The sequence below is a fragment of the Myxine glutinosa genome, chromosome 1 (genome assembly GCF_964187855.1).
Source record: "Myxine glutinosa chromosome 1, kmMyxGlut1.1, whole genome shotgun sequence".
NCBI classification, from domain to species: Eukaryota; Metazoa; Chordata; class Myxini; order Myxiniformes; family Myxinidae; genus Myxine; species Myxine glutinosa.
The window spans coordinates 331,509,299-331,522,358 of NC_136261.1; the positions used below are offsets into that span (position 1 = coordinate 331,509,299).

Consider the following 13,060-nt stretch of genomic DNA (forward strand, 5'->3'; position numbering starts at 1 on the left):
CGGAACACTGCCACGAAAAAACCCTGCGATTTCACGGAACACAGCCGCGAAAAAACCCTGCGATTTCACGGAACACAGCCGCGAAAAAAAACCCTGCGATTTCACGGAACACAGCCATGAAAAAGAACCTTGCGATTTCACGGAACACAGTCGCAAAAAAACCCTGCGATTTCATGGAACACAGCCGCGAAAAAACCCTGCGATTTCACGGAACACTGCCGCTAAAAAACCCTGCGATTTCACGGAACACAGCCGCGAAAAAAACCCTGCGATTTCACGGAACACAGCCGTGAAAAAAAACCCTGCGATTTCACGGAACACAGTCGCAAAAAAAAACCCTGTGATTTCATGGAACACAGCCGTGAAAAAACCCCTGCTATTTCATGGAACACAGCCGCGAAAAAAAACCTTGTGATTTCACGGAACACAGCCGCGAAAAAAACCCTGCGATTTCACGGAACACAGCCGCGAAAAAAAACCTTGTGATTTCACGGAACACAGCCGCGAAAAAAACCCTGCGATTTCACGGAACACAGCCGCGAAAAAACCCCTACTATTTCATGGAACACAGCTGCGAAAAAAACCCTGCGATTTCACGGAACACAGCCGCGAAAAAATACCTTGTGATTTCACGGAACACAGCCGCGAAAAAAAACCTGCGATTTCACGGAACACAGCCGCGAAAAAAAACCTTGCGATTTCACGGAACACAGCCGCGAAAAAAACCCTGCGATTTCATGGAACACAGCCGCGGAAAAAAAAACCGCGAATTTGCGGGACATTTTTCCGCGAATAGAGAAACATGTCGCATTTTATCAACCGTGAATATCGGAGTCCGACGGTATTTAAAATTTCAAACAAAATTCTTTTTAAATTTAAAAGTTGACAACTTTGACTCTGAGTTGCAGTTTGGGTTTGATATTTAAAAAAATGTCGGATTGGTGTTTCGCAGGTTGTTGTAGCAAAAAGGTGCCATCTCTCGGATGGACATTAAACTTCGCACCTGCTAGCAATGTAGTCGGTGGACGATATGATGGTGTCTTTCGTGAAGTAGGCGAGTTATCTCCGGCAATATGAACAACTTTTAAAATCCTTGCCACCTTCACTTGACCATTAGGTCCAGGTAATTCCAGTTCAATTCCAATTCCAAAAGCTTCCCAGGCCGACCAAGGTGCAAATAATTAACGATAGCAAGTCGTCGTACCTTAGGTGGACCTTCACTGTGCCTCGCAACCACCTACAGGTTGGTTACCGGCGCACAATGGCCTGCTCTTTGCGGAATTAGACACCACGGGACCTTTGACGCCCACGAGACGGCATGCGGAAGGTCTAGTGCAATTAAAGATCCTCCGAGGCAATATTTGCCTTCAATGATGCACCAACCTATGGCGTATACCTGCGTGACGTCATGAACGAACTTTTCCCTGATTCGCGTAGATCCTCGGTCTGAATGCAAAACAATAACAATCACAAAACTATTAATATTATAAGAAACACCAAAACAAGCAAAGCGAGACAATAGCAAATTTACGTGAAGAGGAAGTTTTAAGGGACGTTAAGGAAGGAAAATACAAAATGAGGAAGTGCGCGATCGCGGAGTGGCGTGACGTCACTGCGATCCCCACGCGCGGTTTTCGTACAGTGTAGGTAGGTGTTGCTGTCCGTACAGTGCGTACGTCCGCGATTTGAGTGCCGATCGGTTGAGTTGCGAAGCAGCGACCTCTACCTCCTTAGCATCACCCCCCATTGACGTTTTACATTTTTAATACTCCTTCGGTCCTCCTCCATCCTTTCTCCGCGTCTGCTTCCATTCGCCTTCTTCCTAGTTGAGGATTCCTGCTTCGCTCCTGGAATGTCTTGACATCGCCCGGTGTTGAGATACTGGGGTGAGTAATTGTCGTGATATGAATGGCGATGAATATTTATATAATAATAACGATTGTCTAGCCTTGGGACAGGCAGTTTGCGGTTATACATTTCCTTCCTCATATATAGTATATGCCCTCCTCCTATGTAGTATATGCCCTCCTCCCGAGCCCCCCCGAACTCCCCCCAAGGTTGCCATTGTTGTTTCGCACATTGTTTCTGTGTCCTACAACTTTTATGGCCGTATGTTGTCGGCGTTGTGTCGTTGAATACGGACGCTGGAAGTTTTGTTTCATTATACTCCATTTGTACTGTATAACCCCGTTACCATGTGTACGCCAAATACCGTCTTCTTTATTGACAAACGTGTGACGTCATAACTCTCCCTACTGTCTGTCCGTCCATTTGTGGATCACTCTTCGTCTGCTTCCCAGCTGTCATCCGCTTAGGCACACAATTGATATTGCTGGGTGTGGCATTAATATCTGACACATCTATTTCTGTAAAAAAACAAGACTAAACAAAGTAAATCATGTTTCTAGTATACGATAGTAAAGTACTTGCATGGGATTTTATTTTTATTTTTTTATGTTGGAGGCTCCAGGCACGGACTGTATAGCCCTCATCGAGGCCAGGCCTTAAATATCAGAGAAGCAAAGTGTATGATGAAAAGTGTATGATGTTTGTTTGCGAGACAGGGAGATTGAAGCTCGCCCGGTAGATATCGCTTGAGTGAGATGGAAAGTAAGACCAGTAATCCTGACACGGAGAGTGTAAGATGGTTCTGGGTACCACTTTAATTGTGTGACATCATAGCAGTATACCGGTACACAACCCAGCTCTGCTTCGTACAAGACGACTATCATGGGCGCCTCTTCGCGGTGGTTGTACCACCCAACGCAAGACTGGAGCCAAATCTTCCCCATTCTTCCCTGCTGCCCGGATTGTCTCTGTCTCTTCTTTCTCTCTCTTTCTGACTTTTGTTGCCCTGACTTGGTGACGGCAGGGGTACACCATTCGGGATGTGGGGGATCTCGAAGTCGCTCCTGGGAGATCGATTGGCTGTTTCCGTGCCACGGGCTGCTTTGAGATTACTGTCTCGGGCTATACAACAACAACATCAACAACTTCTTAAAATCGCATCTTTTAATTATGTCCATTACAATTGATTCACTTCCTACATCGATCCAGTACATTGTTCATTGCTGCTTTTAATATGTCATTATCAATACCAATGATGGCTTCAGTGATCCTCGCCTTCAGTTCATTCATCTACACGTGTGAGACTTGTCTTGAAAACCTACCTGGGTCTTCAAAAATTCCCAGAGGAAGGAATCTGCTGGGGTCAAATGTGTGGGTCGTGGTGGTCATGAAATACTCGCTGAGTTGCAATAACAGAGCCTAATTTAATATAGAGTTCTATATTTTTAATCTGCGTTGGCAGGTCGTAATGCTCCATCATTAAATCTTCAGGGCTTCTTCACCCGTAACAAACAAAAGTAATAAATTAATTACACTGATATTTCTTTAAAACATATACATTACAAATGTGTCACATATAAATGCCACAACCTGTGTATAAATCATTGTGCTCAAAACATTTTTTTTTTTTTTTTTGTATACAGAGTCGAGGCTCGTGAAAGAGCTAACATTTATCAAACAAACAAATCAAACAAACAAGCAAACAAAGCACATAAAAAGGGGAGTGGCCGACAAGATGGGGAGAGAAGGGGAGGAAGCACACAAACACAACATTTGAGAGCTGGACATCGGGAGATGTGTGGGAGGGAGAGGGCCTGGGGGAGGCAGGATAGGTATAAAACGCAAGGACACCAAGGACTTCCAGGAAAGAAGTCAAAAGTCACCTCAAAAAAGTGGATTTGGGGTGAAATTCTCCCCTATGGGATACTGGAATACTGTTCTCAATGGAATACTGTTCTCCCCGATGGGCCGGTGCTCCTGCCTCACACCTAGCTCGGCTTCACGCTGTTGAAACCAAAGCTTTCAGAATTATTGGAATCTCCCGCGATGAAGCTATCTCTGAGGGCCTTTCACTCACTCACCGCAGGCAGGTAGGTGGTCTTTCTGTCTTCTACCGACTCCTCTCCGGCCTTGCACCCCCAGCTCTCTCTGTGCTCTGTCCCCCAAATATTCCTACAGGTCGCACAAGATCTGCCAGCAACCCTCTGATGGTTAAACTGCCGAAATCTCGGCTCTCTGCTCACCTTCACTCTTTCATTCCTCTTTTCTCCCGCCTCTGGAACAAACTCCCTCACTCCCTTCAATCCCACTCCTCCCTCCAGGTCTTTAAAACAGCTGTTCACCACCATCTCTTATCTTCCCCCATCCAAAACCTTGATCTTTTCTACCCCCGCTAATTCACCCCAGATCCACCTTGTTTGAAATTCCAACTTCTTTCCTGGAAGTCCTGGCAGTGTCCATATTATACCTCTCCCACCGCCCCCTTCCCATGCCCCCCCCCCCAAAGCCCTCGCCCTCTCTCAGATCTCTCGATGTCTCCATGTCTCTCGGTCCCTGCTCTCAAATGTTGTGTTTGTGTCCTTCCCCCTCTCTCCCCATCTTGTCTACCGCTCCCGATGTTATATGTTTTATGTGTCGGTTTGTCTTTCTGTGTGATTAATGTTCGCTCTTTCACGAGCCTCGATCTTGTATACAAAAACAAAAAAAAAAAAAAAAAAAAAAAATTAGCGGGGGTAGAAAAGATCAAGGTTTTGGATTGGGGAAGATAAGAGATGGTGGTGAACAGCTGTTTTAAAGACCTGGAGGGAGGAGTGGGATTGAAGAGTGAGGGAGTTTGTTCCAGAGGCGGGAGAAAAGAGGAATGAAAGAGTGAAGGTGAGCAGAGAGTCTTGATTTTGGCAGTTTAACCATAAGAGGGTTGCTGGCAGATCTTGTGCGACCTGAAGGAATATTTGGGGGACAGAGCCCAGAGAGAGCTGGGGGAGCAAGGCCGGAGAGGAGTCGGTAGAAGACGGAAAGACCACCAACCTGCCTGCGGTGAGTAAGTGAAAGGCCCTCGGAGATAGCGTCATCGCGGGAGATTCCAATGATTCTGAACGCTTTGGTTTCAACGGCATGAAGACGATCTAGGTGTGAGGCAGGAGCACCAGCCCAGAGGGGAGAGCAGTATTCCATTGAGCTGCGGATGAAAGCCTTGTATGTGGTGAGGAGCTCAGGTGTGCCAAGGAAGGACTTCGCATGACGGAGGATGCACAGTCAGCGACTGGCTTTGGAGGCCAGCTTGGAAATGTGGTTTTCCCAGGAAAGATCATGGCAGATAGTGAGACAATATGAACAGACTATCATGGCAGATAGTGAGACAATTGATTTCTATATGAACAATTGGTTGTCTAAGAGAACAACAATGTGTTCCGGAGACGGTCCAATCGCACTCTTCGCTCCAGGTCTTCGAGCTTGTGGAACACCATGACCATCTCGTGTCATTCCCCATCCCTACACATCATCTTTTTTACTCGCATTGACCCAACACTCTTACTCGCATGTTGCTCTTTTCTCTCTCTCTCTCTCTCTCTCTGTCTGTCTGTCTGTCTCTCTCTGTCTCTGTCTCTGTCTCTGTCTCTCTCTCTCTCTCTCTCTCTCTCTCTGTCTCTGTCTCTCTCTCTCTCTCTCTCTCTCTCTCTCTCTCTCTCTCTCTCTCTCTCTCTCTCTCTCTCTCTCTCTCTCTCTCTCTCACTTTGTCCCCACTTCCTCACTGTCAGTTCATTTCCTTTTACCCTCGATGTGACCTCGTTCTTCCATGAGGCTAGATGTTTTATATAAATAACAAAAAAAAGATCATTCCTTTTGTAGCAGTACAGTTGTATAATTAAAACTCCCCCCAATCTCAAACTCCTCTTTACATTGTGCAAGATTCATGTAGGGCTGGCAGGATGGCTTCGTGGATGGCCTGGCCTCTAAGCTGTCTAGCCTGGATTTGAATCCCATCCTGGTGATTCACAGGCAGAGTGATTCATCGATGTGTGTACCGTTCCTCGAAAAGACGTTAAACTGGCATCCCATCCACCGGCATTAGGTGGTGGACATTAAAGATCCCATGGTATCCTTCGCAAAGAGTAGGTGACACCTTTTGCAGGCACTATGAACAAATTACAAATTATTCCCCTAACTACTACTGCTGGCAAGGCAGGGCCAAACCACCAAGTATAACTAAGGCTCAGGAAGAGGGCTTCGGCGGCACTGACACACGAGAGAGAGAGAGAGAGAGAGAGAGAGAGAGAGAGAGAGAGAGAGAGAGAGAGGAAGAAAGGAAGAGGAAGAAAGAGAGAGGAAGAAAGAGAGAGGAAGAAAGGGAGAGGAAGAAAGGGAGAGGAAGAAAGGGAGAGGAAGAAAGAGAGAGGAAGAAAGGGAGAGGAAGAAAGGGAGAGGAAGAAAGGGAGAGGAAGAAAGGGAGAGGAAGAAAGGGAGAGGAAGAAAGGGAGAGGAAGAAAGGGAGAGGAAGAAAGAGAGAGGAAGAAAGAGAGAGGAAGAAAGAGAGAGGAAGAAAGAGAGAGGAAGAAAGAGAGAGGAAGAAAGAGAGAGGAAGAAAGAGAGAGGAAGAAAGAGAGAGGAAGAAAGAGAGAGGAAGAAAGAGAGAGAGAGGAAGAAAGAGAGAAAGAGAAAGAAAGAGAGAAAGAGAAAGAAAGAGATAAATAAGGTGTGTGTGTGTTTTTTTTTTTTTTCCTCTCTCACTTATTCTTATCTGCTAGCACTGGTTGTTGGTGGACCTTAAAGCATTCACGGTGTCTTTTGCAAACAGTAGACAAGTTATTGCTGGAGCACTGAAGAAATTCCAATTCCTGCCATAAACTCCATGGAGCAAGTGGTCTGGTCATCTTGGAGGTTCCTTTGCGGTAGCAGGCAGTGCAATGTGCTGCTGAGTGTGGTTGTTGTCTGGGCATTAGCTCCGACACCATAAACAACTTCACATTTCCAGGTTTCTTATATGTTGCATGTACACTGCTGTCTACGAAGGGCAACCATTATATTAAATATAGGACAAGGATGTTAGGATGCAAATTGACACAATACAATGGGATTCTAGCTTCGTAAACTTTGTGCTCAGACAGGAACACCAAAAGGGCAAACCCACTTAAATAAGTACTCCCCTCAGCCTCCCTCCCAACCTCCTGCCCCAACCCCACACGCGAATCAAAAGGTGGGGTTAAGCAATCGGTTCACGTCTGTCTGGCTGTTTACAAACGCAGGTTTATGATCGAGGAACAACTTGATTTAAATTGAATGTTATACTTTGATCATTAATGGGAACATAAATCGAACTACAACGGCACTCAGTAGAGAGCACACCTCCACCTGGTTGGCCATATCACTCAATGGTGAAGAATCACTTAAAAATTCTACTAGCTGGATCCGGATCTTTACCAAAATTGAATCGATTTTTCCTTGTCACACACACAACCTGTCCAACAAGTTTCGTCCAAATCCATCCATAACATTTTGAGATATCCTGCTATGTATCGTTTTTGGCCCTATCCCTCCCAATGGTGAAGAATCACTTTAAACATTCTAGTATCCGGATCCGGATCTTCACCAAAATCTAATCGTTTCGTCCTTGTCACGTACGTGACATCTCTGCCAAATTTCATCCGAATCCGTCCACAACTTTTTGAGATATTTTGTTCACAAACGTACAGACAGACAAACAAACAAACAAACAGACAGACAGACAGGGGTGAAAACATAACCTCCGTCCACCTTTGCTGGCGGAGGTAAAAATGAACCTGCAGTATTGCAGTACTTTGGCTCTGAATTTGTCCCGATCGCGCATGCACAGAGAGGAGCGAGATAATATTTTTAGTCTCTCTGCCTGTCTGGCAGTCAAACAAAATTGAAAATCATTCCAGACAGGAAACTTACTTTATTTAGCAATGCCATAAAGGACAAACAACAGGCATGCAGACCGAATGTAATGTGTTAAATAAGGCGGTGTAAAAGACGCTGCATCAACGGCAGTAAACCTCCGGAATTTTTATGCTTCTGACAAAGTCACCGGATGCATTATGTTTTTGGGTTGTCTGTGCAGCTATCCGTCTGTCTGTCCGTGCATCTGTGATAGGTTTTCGTTACCATGATAACTTGCGAACGGCTGAAGGGATCTAAGTCAAACTTGGTGCAGGTATGTATAATGAGGTACAGATGAACTGGTTCGATTTTGGGGTCACATGGTCAAAGTTCAGAGGTCATGTTAGGTAAAAATCCTGGTACTGCGCTAACTTATGAAGCAGTAATGGAATTTTGACCAAACTTGGTATAATTATATATTATGATGAAAGGATGAACTGATTAGATTTCGCCATCAAAGGTCAGAGGTCATGTCTAGCAAAAATGTAAGACTTGAGAACAGCTGAAGGGATTTAAATCAAACTTGGTACAATTATGTATAATGATGTAATAATGTGGGCGGAGGCATATCGTCGCCATTGCCACGTCGAAGAGTGTCGTTCATCTTCTTTTTTTTTCTACAACCTTTAAAATCTGTATTTTATTTCAATTGAATGATATACTTGAACACTATAGAACACAAATCGCCTTATTGACACTTTCAAACCCCTTCCGTCTATCAGGATTTGGACAAAATATTATGGCATTTTACGTCATCACAACCAATTAAATTTGCTGCTCGCAGACCCCGCCCATGTGCTTTTTTCCAAGACTGTGGGGTAATGTGTTCCATTAACTCTCTACTCTCTCGTTCCCTTTAGTTTAATGTTGAGTTTTTTTTAATTTCAAATGTGAAGTATACTTTGTAAAACAAAGTTGTGACTGACGTACAATTTCGAAGAGCATTTAACCATGAAAATGTCTTGTAACATACTCCTTCTCATTAAATTTGCTTTTTTGATTTTTTTTTTTTAGATCAAAATGAAGCATAGTAAACATGAACATAAATTTGCATGAAATTGACATTATTTCAGTTCAACTTTAACACTTTAGGATCTGCATGTGTCCATGTATAGTTGTATACTTTTCTCTTTTTGTAAATTTTGTTATTTCTGTTCATCCTGTATGAGTAGCAGTGTATGTATATTCCGAAAAACTAGAACGGCACTCAGTAGAGCGCATACCCCCGCCAGGCTGTTCACAGTTTACGTTTTGTATCCTACTGATAGGCTGGATCTGCTTCCGGACATGATCCAAAATTGAATTGGCTTGTTCTTGTCATCTCCTCAACTTGTCCACCAAGTTTTGTCATAATCCATCCAAAACCTTTTGAAATACCATAGTTTTTGGCCCCATCTCATAATGGTAAAGAAACACTTAAAAATGATAAAACTCTCGCATCCATCCTTAACCAAAATCGAATTGGTTTGTCCTTGTCACACAACAAACCTCCATGAAGGTTTGTCCGAATCTGTCCTTAGCCTTTTGAGATATCGTGCTATATATCATTTTTGGCCCTATCTCTCAATTGGGAAGTTCTTGTTGTTCTCCTCCTTTTCCCTTTATGGGGTGAGGTCCGATGGCACCAAGCTCCTGCCCTACCTTGACCACGATACTCCTCAACTTCCCTCTCTCCTCAGCCAATTATCTCCACTCTCCAACCACCCCCTCCTTACTGATATCTCTCCTCACATAATCTTCCCATCTCAACCATGGTATACCTCTTTTCCTCCTACCTTGTTCCCTCAACCTATTCGCTCTCTTTGCCATTCTCTCTTTACTCAACACCAAATGTCCAGCCCATCTCAGCTGGCATTTCACCAATCTCCCCGTCAAGTCCATCCCCACACCAGTCTCCTCTCTAAATTCATCCATTCTTCTTCTATCCCCCCCCTCTTCACTCCCACAATCCTCCTGACCCAGTTGTTCTCACAAACCTGCAACCTCTGTTGTTGTCTCTCTGTCAGTGCCACCGTCTCCACACCATCTCCAGACTGAAGAATCACTTAAAAAGAATTCTCTGATCTGGATACGGATCTTCACCAAAAATGTCATAATTTCTAAAAGGTTCTTACGGGTAATTATAAAGGGTTCTAAAAGGTAATTCTAAAGGGTTCTAAAGTGTCAATAGGATTTCACAAAAATGAATGAATTGTAGATCTTGCACAGTGGTTGAAAAGTAAGGCAATGGATAATTGCCAGAACGGTTAGAAACAACTAGTTTAACATTTGCTTTGAAAAATAATGTCTTGCGACAATCGTACTTCTACCTTATTGATTTCCAGTGGCAGTTTTAAAGCAGATTGGACATGATTAATATCAAACCCAAAGAAGGAAAGCTTGGTAACTGGAAGAATGGAATGGAATGTGTGTTATGTGCAAAATTGTAAAGATCAAGTTTTGTTTTGTTATTTGTATATACTGCATTCCCTCTGAGAGAACTACAACAACATTATGAGGGTCTTATTCTTATACAGTGGTATGCTCCTGCATGGCAAGCTTGTGCAAACAGCTTCCTAGCATTGGTATCTTTTAAATCTTACAAGGCCGATATATATATATATATATATACCCTATGCCCTATATATAGGTCTGTTGATGGATTTTAATTTTCAGTTCACTTAGCAACATGCCTATGTGCTGAAAGAAGGCATACATTTATGATTTCATCAGCCGTTTTGGCTTCCACGTCTCACAGCATTTTTGTGTAAAACTTTTGTTCATTTTTAGAAAACATACTGGTGAATTGAATACTGCAGTGCTTTCTTATTCTCTTTTTTTTTTGGGTTATCTTACATCTCTTCCTCTGCTAGTGATTTGTTGCCAAAATGCTGCGTGCTGTTTGCACCCCCATCCTTGTTTTGTTTCATTTTTACAGTAACTCCACAATTCATCGATTTGTTGAAGCATCATGTTATGGAAGTTATTATGACTGACAGAGCAGCAAAGAATTTCCTGGTAAGTTTGAAATGTGACTGAGGCTAACTTGTTCAATTTATTTTATGTTTTCTTTCTTTTTTTTCGTAGCGTCTGCCTGAACCTACAATGGCAGCTGCAGTTTGAACTGCAGTATTTAACTAGAACGGCACTGGGTAGAGAGCATACATCCGCCAGACTGAACACTTTACGTTTTGTATCCCACTAACAGGTCGGATCTGCCTGATCTGCAGAACCCTGGTGTTGGACTAGCGGCTAGGGTGCCGGCTTAGGATCCCAGGATCCTGGGTTCGAATCCCGGTCGATCGCTGAATTAACGCCAGGGGGGTTGACTCAGCCTGTCATCCTTCCGAGGTCGGCTAATTGAGTACCAGTTCACTGGTAATTCCCTGTTTGTCGCTAAAGGCGGCAAAAAGGGTTGGCGTCAGGAAGGGCATCCGGCCGTAAAACATTGCTTCAAAAAGGGGACCAAAAAACAACAACAACCACGGTTCCCGAAAAAGGCCAACCCCCGCTTGCGGGGAAAAATGGCCTCTAAAGGTGGCTTAACAGGTCGGATCTGGATTCCAACCTGAATCAAAAATCTCATGGGCTTATTCTTGTCACCTACCTAACTCATCCACCAAGTTTTTTTAAATGTCATCTACAACTTTTTGAGATATCGTGCTGATATATCGTTATTGGCACTATTACTCAATGGTGAAGAATCACTTTTAAAAAATCAAAAATTATTGTATCCGGATCTGGATTCGGATCTTCACCTAAACTGAAACAATTCTTCCTTGTCACACCCACAACCTGTTCACCAAGTTTCCTCCGAATCCGTCCACAACTTTTTGAGATATCCTGTTCACAGACAAACAAACAGCCAGCAATAAGCCACAAACAGCCAGGGGTGAAAACATAACCTGCATCCACCTTTGGTGGCAGAGGTAATAATGGAAAGCTTTGACTCAAATTTTCCAGGAATTATTTCTTGCCTCTACCTGTGTGTTTACTTCATTTGCCTTGCCCATCCCTGGAGGATTAATTTTTCCATCCCATTCCTTCAAAAATTTATATATTGGTCACTTTGGTCTCAATATATGACCTCAAAATAGGTCCTGAGGCTGAGGCCACGTCGTCCATGTTACTTCACACACAAAGTTATATCTACAACAACAACAACAGCATGCATTTTAAGGCCATTTTCCCTGCTAGAGTGGGGGTTAGCCTTGCGGTCCCCATGACAATCTTCTCCATTTTGCCCTATTTTCTGCATCTCTCCTTGTTAACCCCCTTGCCCGCATTTCTTCTTCCACCATCTTTAGCCAAGTCTTTCTCGGTCTTCCCTGTCCTCCACTTCCTTCTACATTCATTTCCATCACTCTTCTCAACCAGTCACTTTCATCCTTCCTCAACACATGACCAAACCATCTCAACCTGTTCCTCTTCACAGCATCAATCACAGGCACTATTCCCATCATCTTTCGCAATTCATCATTTGTCTTCCTCTCTCTCAACGATACTCCGCACATCCATCGAACCATTCGCATTTCCACCCTTTCCAACCTTCGTTGCTGCTCTACGTTCATTACCCATGTCTCGCTCCCATAAATCATAATTCATAACACTTCTCACACATGCAGCATACACCTTTCCCTTCAGCTTCAACGACACTCCCCTCCTCATCAGCACGCCACTGAGTTCCCAAAACTTCTTCCATGCACATCTCACTCTAGCAACCGTTGCCGAGTCTGATCCACCTCCATTCAGCATGTCTCCGAGGTAGCAAAATGTTTTTACACCTTCCAGCTTTATGCCATCTCCAAGATCCAACTCAACATTTCCGCCATCTGCAGCTCCCTCTGTGCACACCCTACATTTGAATGTAGCTGCCACACTGGTTAATGACCCTCTCAGACCACTACATTTTTGATGAACCCACTCAGCGCACATTGTTCATTGAATGGAGTTCACTCCGACACCCTTCCTGCACACAGCACAAGGCCACTTCCCAGTTCTTTCCACCTCACCACATGCTTTACCACTTGCCATCACCTTTGTCTTTCCGATATTCACCTTCAGACCTTTTGTCGCCATACATTCCTTCCACTTGTTCATCTTTTCCTTCAGTCCATCCATACTTTCCGCAATCACCACCAGATCATCTGCATACAACAACTCCCACAGTAAACCCTCCTTTACGTTCTGAGCCAGCACCTCCATCACAGCTACAAATAGTAGTGGACTTAGTACCGACCCCTGATGCACTCCCACCTTCACCTCAAACTCACCACTGTTCCCGTCCTTCGTCCTTGCAGCTGTGCACGCTCTTTTGTACATTGCCATCACTACT

General features: G+C 44.0%; 1 protein-coding gene across 9 annotated transcripts in view; it reads left to right on the forward strand.

Moving 5' to 3' along the window:
* Positions 1-1,546: 1,546 nt before the first annotated feature.
* The window catches only part of LOC137412121 (oxysterol-binding protein-related protein 8), a 199,543-nt gene continuing 188,029 nt past the window's right edge, over positions 1,547-13,060 (forward strand). For 5 of the 9 annotated variants that reach the window (XR_013621788.1, XM_078769776.1, XM_078769771.1 and 2 more), the window contains exons 1-2: positions 1,550-1,886; positions 10,664-10,743. The gene's annotated coding sequence lies outside the window, so the exon portion shown is untranslated. Of the gene's footprint in view, positions 1,887-10,663; positions 10,744-13,060 lie in introns of all 9 variants that reach the window. The other 4 variants (XM_078769775.1, XM_078769773.1, XM_078769779.1 and 1 more) reach the window with 2 other exon arrangements.